At 40.7% G+C, this 8,050-nt stretch overlaps 1 long non-coding RNA gene across 1 annotated transcript; it reads right to left on the bottom strand.

Annotated features, from left to right (window-relative positions):
• Positions 1-262: 262 nt before the first annotated feature.
• LOC139424624 (uncharacterized) lies at positions 263-2,189 on the bottom strand. Its single transcript, XR_011635960.1, has 3 exons — positions 1,953-2,189; positions 1,545-1,658; positions 263-1,365 (listed from the first exon to the last, which is right to left on the bottom strand). It is a non-coding gene; the product is annotated as an uncharacterized lncRNA (long non-coding RNA).
• Between the last annotated feature and the right edge of the window lie 5,861 nt (positions 2,190-8,050).

The raw sequence follows: 8,050 nt of genomic DNA, 5'->3' as shown, positions 1-8,050 counted from the left end.
TTAATACATAAATCTGTTACATTGCTATCAACAACAATTCGTGAGTAGCAGAGCTTTAAATCATGTATTATCATTATGCTGCTATTTAGGACTGTTTAACTTGTTTTTAAGTTGGGATCCACGTTAACTATGTGCTCTCCAAAGAATCTGTGGATTTTCATGACTTCAAGGCAGAGGATGTTTTCGGTTGAAACATTGCATTTCTTCATAAAGTGACGTACAAAACAGGTTATGGGATGGCAAAATGTGACAGTAATTAAGAGAAAGTTAAAAGAATATATTTGATCGTTTTAATTTCAACACAGACAGAATACACCATGGAGGAAATAAAACTGTTTTTAGATCTATAGAAATACATCTTAATTCATCTTACGATTTAGTGTTCTATTACAATACTTGATTTTGAGAAACAGTCCATCACAATACTTGTGCGTATCACTAGCGGAGCATTAAAATGTAAAATATCTGTTTCATCACAATTTCAAACATTTACAGTAGCACCAGTGCATTCCACACAGGGCAATTCCACGGTAACAGAACAATGCCGTGATTTTCAGATTTGTCACTTTAAAATGTATGCCCCCCCCCCTCCCCCCCCCCAATGATTGCAAAGATTAAGACACTGTTATTCTGTTACCAAACTTTGCATCTGCACTCAAGTAAATGTGTTTTGTGGACATTGTTAAAACTAGTCCTTGTGCATAAAGTTCAATGGTTTGAATAACTTTAATCTTTGGTTTTTACATTTTAAAGTGAAATATCTGAATCTCAGCATCATTCTGTTATTGTGGAATCGCCTCATAACAAGTATCACCTTGCAAATTGCTTATCATGTGATGAATCCTTAATTGAGTCGTTCACAGAGCTCTTATCATGCAAATCTTGTATGGATGACAATGGGAGATTTGTTCAAAGCTAGTGCTAAGCCCAGAGTTTCCCATTATATTCTAATGAGGCCCCTAAGGCTGCGTTTAGACAGGCAGCCTAATTCTGATATTTTTTCCACTAATCGGTCGTTTGACTAATCACATCAGATCTAAGCACGTCAGATATGCATACGTCATCTGTTCGCTGTCAATCACCCTTCTGAACCAGTGATTAGGGTCCCCCATCTCCAGGACCAGAACTCAGAGGGCCCACACCACAGTAAATTGGACAAAAACACATGCAGCTCCTATCCATTCAGAAGTTTGTGTTCCCCTTGAGCAGGGCCGACTGGATGAATTCCTGCTTGTGAGTGCTGTCGCAGTATGGTGGGTTAGCGGTGTACTTGCAGCCACACAGCTAAGCTTTGTCCTTCTCAGGGACGAAGCGCTGAGGCATCAGGCCCTGGGCTTTAGCCTTGTGGGTTCCATCACAGAAAGGCTAAGACAGAAAGATAGGAGAAACAAGCCGGTGATTGAGTACCTGAATAATCTGCTGCTTTGGTATGCTAAAGCCAATCTGATCCAGAGTTCAATGAACCCGTTTCAATGAAAGCAGAGCGATGGGCAGAGCGTTGGGCACATGGTGGCCAACGTAAAGCACGATTGTAGTGCCCTCACCTGTTTCTTTCTGTGTCCACAAGTGCACCATGAGTGACGCTTTCCACATACAAGCTCCGCCTTGAAAGGCTTTTTGGCGATGCCAGGCTCAGTGGATAGAGTGGAGCGCTGGACCTGTAACGTAAGTTTCAGATTTAGTGTAGCGAAACAGATTTCCTTTCTGCAAATGTAGTGAATGCACCCTACAAATGCCTATGTATGGTCAGCAAACACGAAAATGGAAAATTATATTACGGCAGATAAAAATAAATAAAAAATCGCTTCCTCCCAATGCTATAGAGTAGGAGTAAATCCTCACTCCACAACATTGTAACCAAAGACTACTTGTTTACATGCACAAGACAGATTTGTGGTTGTTGTTGACCATGTCAAACGTCTTCATTGAAAAAAGACTAATCTTTTGCTTACCTTTTGGGACGGTAATAATCGGCCATATCCAAGGTTGTATCAAGGTTGCTTAAACCAATTTGCGCACTCTGCCTGATATGATTGTATTAATGTTTGGTTGTGTAAGTAGTCTGCTGCTCTGTATATTGTTCTTTACAACCAAATAAAGCCTTCGAGCTGAGATTTTGTGTAGCTAACGGCTGGCCATGTAGAGGTAGATTCCGGAATCAGTCACATTGGCCGCTGCACCCGGCTTCTCTCCAAGCAAGATGCGCAGCATTTGAGGGGATTTGATTATGAAATAATTTCAACCTGGACTCAGGGGTAGATGTTGTGTGATATACTTGTCCATAGCTGTTGTTTGAAGTGTTGAAACACTGACTGAACAATAAATAAGTATTTTTGGAGGCTATTTTGGTTGATTTATTTGGTTATTCATTGAAGTAGTTCTTTCGCTTTTAGAACTGTACTTATTTTGAACATTTTGTTCTTGTAAAGCTATTGTAGTAGACTCATATAGACTTATATAGTCATTAAATATCAGAAAAAGTCAAATAAAAAAGGTCAATTCAATACTGAGACCAACTTTGTGATGGTTCTCAATGGAGATTTTAGATGAGATGCTCATTGTATTTACAAAAAGTGCACCCATACAGTGTACAGTACCATTGCCACCTACTGGCCCTTATTGGTATTGCTGGTTGTAAATACAAATACCTGCATACACACTGGACTGATAAGGAACACTGCTATAACTATTATTAGCAGTAGTATTATTATTATAAACATTTGACAAGTTGGGACAACCCTTCAGTTAACTCAATATAAATGATCCAGTAGTAGTAATTATGGTTCCTCAATATACATTGAACATATTACAATGTAGGCAATTTGTGTTACAACACTACTTTTGGTGTCCCCCTCAGGAATTGCTCTTGAGAAAATGTAATGTAATGGTCCCCTCCAAAGTTGATATCACGTAACATAGTAAACGTAAATCCGGGACCCTCAATTAGTATACATTACATTTCGTATGGTATGTATTAATTTGCAAGTGTCCATAATCCATTTTTTATGATGTGTTATGGATTTCAATTCGTATAATATGTTACTTCTTGCAATTCATACATTTACGTTTGGTATGTTAACAATTCCAATTTGTTGTAGCCAATGTTAGCTACTGTAGGTGGCAACCTAGCTAGGCTTGGTGTTAGGGTCAAGGTTAAAGGGTTAAGGTTAGGGGAAGGGTTAGCTAACATGCAAAGTAGTTGCATAGTAGCTAAAAAGTAGTTGCAAAGTTTGGGTTGCTTGATGTTCGCACAATACACCCTCCTATCCACCCCTGACCAACCAACCACCCTACTTTTATTTTTTTCTTTAAGTAATCCTCGGTCTTATGTAACCATACCAAATGTAACTTATCATACTAATTTGAGTGTCCCGGATTTACAGTCTCTAGTCTGAGACCAGGCTGGAGCGTAAACCAGTTTCCCCGTTCAAAGCCCATGGCAAGTCGTCTCAAAACAAAAGTGACAGACTAGGCTAGATTAAGAACGCGGAGTAATGAGTAGGATTCTGTGTTTTCACATGCATTAGGCTGTGTTTACACAGGCAGCCCAATTCAGATTTTTTTGCCCAAATATTGTTCTTTTGACTAATCAGATCAGATCTTTTGCCAATAATTGGGCAGCATATCAGAATTGAGATGCCTGTATAAACACAGCCAAAATGATTGCTTTTGATAAAAAAAAATGCTTTATCTACCTTCCCAATGAAAACTAGTTTGAAAAAACAAACACATTTTATGGAAAGGAGATGTTGTATAGGTTTCTGGACGATGCATCATGATGCCTTGTTGACAACATGACCAAGCAGCAGGTAGCTTGGTGGTTAGAGAGGTGAGACAGTGGCCGGAGGGTTGCGAGTTTGAATCTCGGGTCCAACTGGAAGATCTGGCGGGAAGTGAGCTGGCAACCATTGGTTGCTGGTATCAAATTCCTAGATGCCATTTGCCTGCTGTTGTGCCCTTGAGAAAGGCACTTAACCCTCACAACAACAGCTCCCTGAGTGCCCAGCGTGGCAGCCCCCACCCGCAACTCTCCAAAACCTGTATGTGTGTCTTTTGGAGGGGTTGGGTTAAAAGCGGTTATATTTTTTTTACTCATTAACTTAGTTTAAGAACGATCATCATATATCAGCTATATGAACTTGCCAGACACCAGCATGTTTCTCAAAAGAATGCATGGTTTAGGGGAAAAAAATAAGAATGACAAAATGTGTATTGAAATAGTAGGCCATTATTTATTCCCTTATGGACAGTGACAAAACATAAATGCCCTTTTCCATTTATCATAAATAAAATGTTTGTCAACAAGTGATTCATGAACAATGAATATAGGCGGTACAGTTATAAGGAAATTAGCTGCGTCATGCCATTTTTTTTAAACGTTATTCATTTTAAACACTTTTTTCACTGAGCTGACTAGATCCTGGAAGAGGACCTTGAAATGTGTGCCATCGCAGTAAGGTGCATTTTTGGTTTGCTTACAGGCACACAGCATAAGGGTGCCGTCCTTCTCGGGAGTGAAGAGTCGTGGAGAGATGCTGGGTGCTTTAGACCTGTGAGCACCGTCACAGAAGGGCTGACAGAGAGAGAGAGACTGTCAGTGCTATTGCTTCACTGATTTAAATGAGTTAATTATAGCACAGATTACAATCTCAGACATTATTCTCATGTAGAAGACCATATAGGAGAGCATATAGGCCTACATCACTACTGCTGGGAAAGGAAAGGGTTAATATCGCGCCAATTTTGGCTCATCGGTCCTAATCCTTTAGTTGTTGTTTTTTGACATTCAATGCCTTCAACTAGAACTCTGCTACCCGACCCGAGCCCATACATCGGGTTAGGGTCGGCCCTGTTTTTTTTCATCAATAACTAGGGTACAGGCTAGAGCCCTGCAAGGGCATGAATTTTGACATTCAATGCCCGAACATCCACCTGTTTCTTGCTGTGTCCACAGGCACACCAGACGTAGCGTTTGCCTCCAGTCACTTTCACCCTGAAAGGCATCTTGGCAGCGACAACAGGTTTATTGGTCTGAGTGGAGCACTGCATCTGAGGAGGTAGTAGTTTAGATTAGTCACACAATAATAGTGCATTGCTTATGCTCGTCATATGAACAGCAGTGTAGATCCCGGCATTGAGAACTCATGGTGCAGTGGTACCCAAACGGTGGCAGGGGGGTGTGGGGGAGTTGTAATAGTAGAATGCACAAGGTGAAATTTCGAAATGAGGTAGTGCATCATCATTAATCCTCTTGTCGTGTCAGTTATCGCATACCTGAGAGAGCTATTTATAACTTCTCAGAAATGTCCAGATCAACTAGCCCACGTCAGCTAACGTTTTTTAGCTGGGTTTTTTAGTCCAAAGATTTTTTGTAGTAATGGTCGAGTCACACAATGAATCACATGGATACACATTAGACATGGCAAAACATATAGAATTGCAAGAAAATTAGCTTTAAAACTGCAAAACATGCATCTGCACCCCATGACAAAATGGGTAGAATTGCAGGAAATAATATTTAAACCTGCAACAAAACAAAAAAATCTCTCCTCCAACAACAGTTTGTGTCATGAACAGTGCTTGAGATAGAAATGGGGGGTTGTTCCCCAATGCTGGGAGAGGGGCCTGAGTTAAAAAATATTTTTATGTTCCAACCCAGCACTAGGAGAACTTACTATCTGAATGTAACTTGGAATTTAGTAGCCTATTCAGTGGACCTGACAAATTACTGTTGAACTTTGCTTTAGGTCAATTATTTGATTAAAGATTGAGATTTAATGGCACAATGCTGCTTCACGGCCATATGAATGGCATATCTGTGCCATAGGTGAATACGGAGTTCTCTAATGACTATGCAGGTTTTCTTTAAACAGCTGCCCTTCCTTTATCTACTATGAACAGCATGTTGCTATTTCATACAATGCCTTATAGTATTTAAACGCTAGAATCTAGATTTCTATATATATATATTTATTCAAATGCACATGTCAACAGTAATACTTTGACAATCATGTCGTCTATTTGAACTATTTTAGTGAGGGTTTATAGAGAGGCTGGAATCCAGATCGCCACAGAAAGCTGCCAAAAGGTGTTGTTCTGTAACTATTGCACTTGCAGTCAATACTCACAAGCGACCAACATACAAACATTGATTTTCCTTGACTTTATACTTACCCTTGAACTGGCAAGAGCCGTAAATAGCCGAGGTTGCCTCAAAGTTGCCCTGGTCCCATTACGCATTGTTCCTATGATCACGTTCATTCTTCCTAATACGGCACGCGACGTCTTAGTAAATTTCACTGTAGACGGTTTAGCCTTTTTAGTAAAGCTGCCTTCTAAGAAAAGTCAGAGAAAACAATCTCCAGTAGCTTTCACTTCACCCTCTTCACACAAAAAACAACATTAAAAAGACAAATTAGACCACACACAACAAGTCTTAACTTCCAAATGGGTTTATATCGCCAATGATTGTAGCACAGACAGGTAAGTTATTGGCCTGTAAATGTTAACAGACGACCCAGGGCGAGGTCCACTACCATACAAGTCATCACCAATCATAGAGAATGATAGAGGCCTCTAGTAGCCAAAAGGCTGTTTTGGCATGGGCTGCACCATTGAAGGTTTCCGTCATACTTACGCCATTTTAAAGTCGTCAAATTAGTCAACTGGGTGGGTATTCCTATGGGTTGTAGCCTCAATGGCGCTTCCCGTGCAGTCACAGACGCTATAATGGTACAGATAGAAAGAGGAATCCCCTATCCAGGGGTGAAAGTAGAATACATTTTTTCACGGTATGGGACCTCCTATATGTGCAAACATGTTCATGGGCCTAATAATATAATGACATATAGAATCCTTATTAATTCAATACGATCTCTGTGGGCCTAGTCGTAAAGATTTGTCATTTAACTTTTAAAATGTATTACCTTTTATTGTGGCATAAACACAAGCAGTCATGATAGTCTCATCTGATTGTCAAATAATCACTTCAAAATGCTCCTTTACTAGGCTACCTGCACACGTTCATCCACTTGCAAAATATTTCCAGCCTCCAAGTGTTGAATGGAAAGAGACACCTGTTACACAAAACACCATAAAGTGTAATGACATTTGTGGATTCCATTAGACCGGAATTTGTGCGTCCACTGCTGTCTGCGAGCGTCTCAGTGTCAGCCACTCATCTCTCTCTGCCTTGGCAAAAATGCCAGTATTCTCATCTAACCACATCGCATTTCGGATCGTAGGCTATACCACCTGTTTTCAAGTCCATTCACTAACTTTTAATGGCTCTGACATGCGGTAATGATAAAAGTGGTGTAATAGCATAGATGGTGAGCACAGGGTGAGCACAGATAATGAGCACAGGGTGAACACAGATAGGTTTCACTTTCAGAGATCAATCATCACTGCAGTTTTTTCTTCCTCAGCATAAAATGTTCTGTGCAATCAAGTCACAGGGTTCTTATACATCAACAGGTATCCAATATAATTCCAACCTGATCAAGCTAGACAACACCTTTGCTTCTACAGTGTTTTGACTGATTCATGACACTTATTGTTACGGATTCCCCCGTCTTTGAGCTTTTTAACTTCATGCAGCTCACTCTATCCATCACCTGATGGCGCCAGAGAGACTAGGGCAGGGACATGTGGGTACGCAGACCCGTGACCAAGTGTAGCCCCTCATGATGAATCAGATTTTGGTTGTGTCTCCCACTCCCATGGAGTGACCCATCCCTGGACTAGGGGGATCATAAACTGTCTCCCAAAACTTCCGGTGACTTCCACTACCAGGCCTTGCAGGCCACCGATAGGTTGCTAGGGGGCAGAAGACCCGACAGTCCTTCTGCTGGTTTAGGTCAGAGCCTCCTCAATCTCTCTCCAGGTGGACAAGAGTGATGGAGTGCGTGGATTGAAGTGAGCGATGTTGTTATTGAAACATGCATTTACAGTTGGTTGTTACGATGGCCAGTTGTTAATAGTAGTTGATGCTATCTATGTGTTATGCAGTCCTTTGCTTATGTCACTATCTCCTTATACCATGGGTGTC

This window comes from Oncorhynchus clarkii, chromosome 13, assembly GCF_045791955.1.
Source record: "Oncorhynchus clarkii lewisi isolate Uvic-CL-2024 chromosome 13, UVic_Ocla_1.0, whole genome shotgun sequence".
In the NCBI taxonomy this organism is placed as follows: domain Eukaryota; kingdom Metazoa; phylum Chordata; class Actinopteri; order Salmoniformes; family Salmonidae; genus Oncorhynchus; species Oncorhynchus clarkii.
Note: the sequence above shows the minus strand (reverse complement) of the source record. Positions and strands in the feature narration are given on the sequence as shown.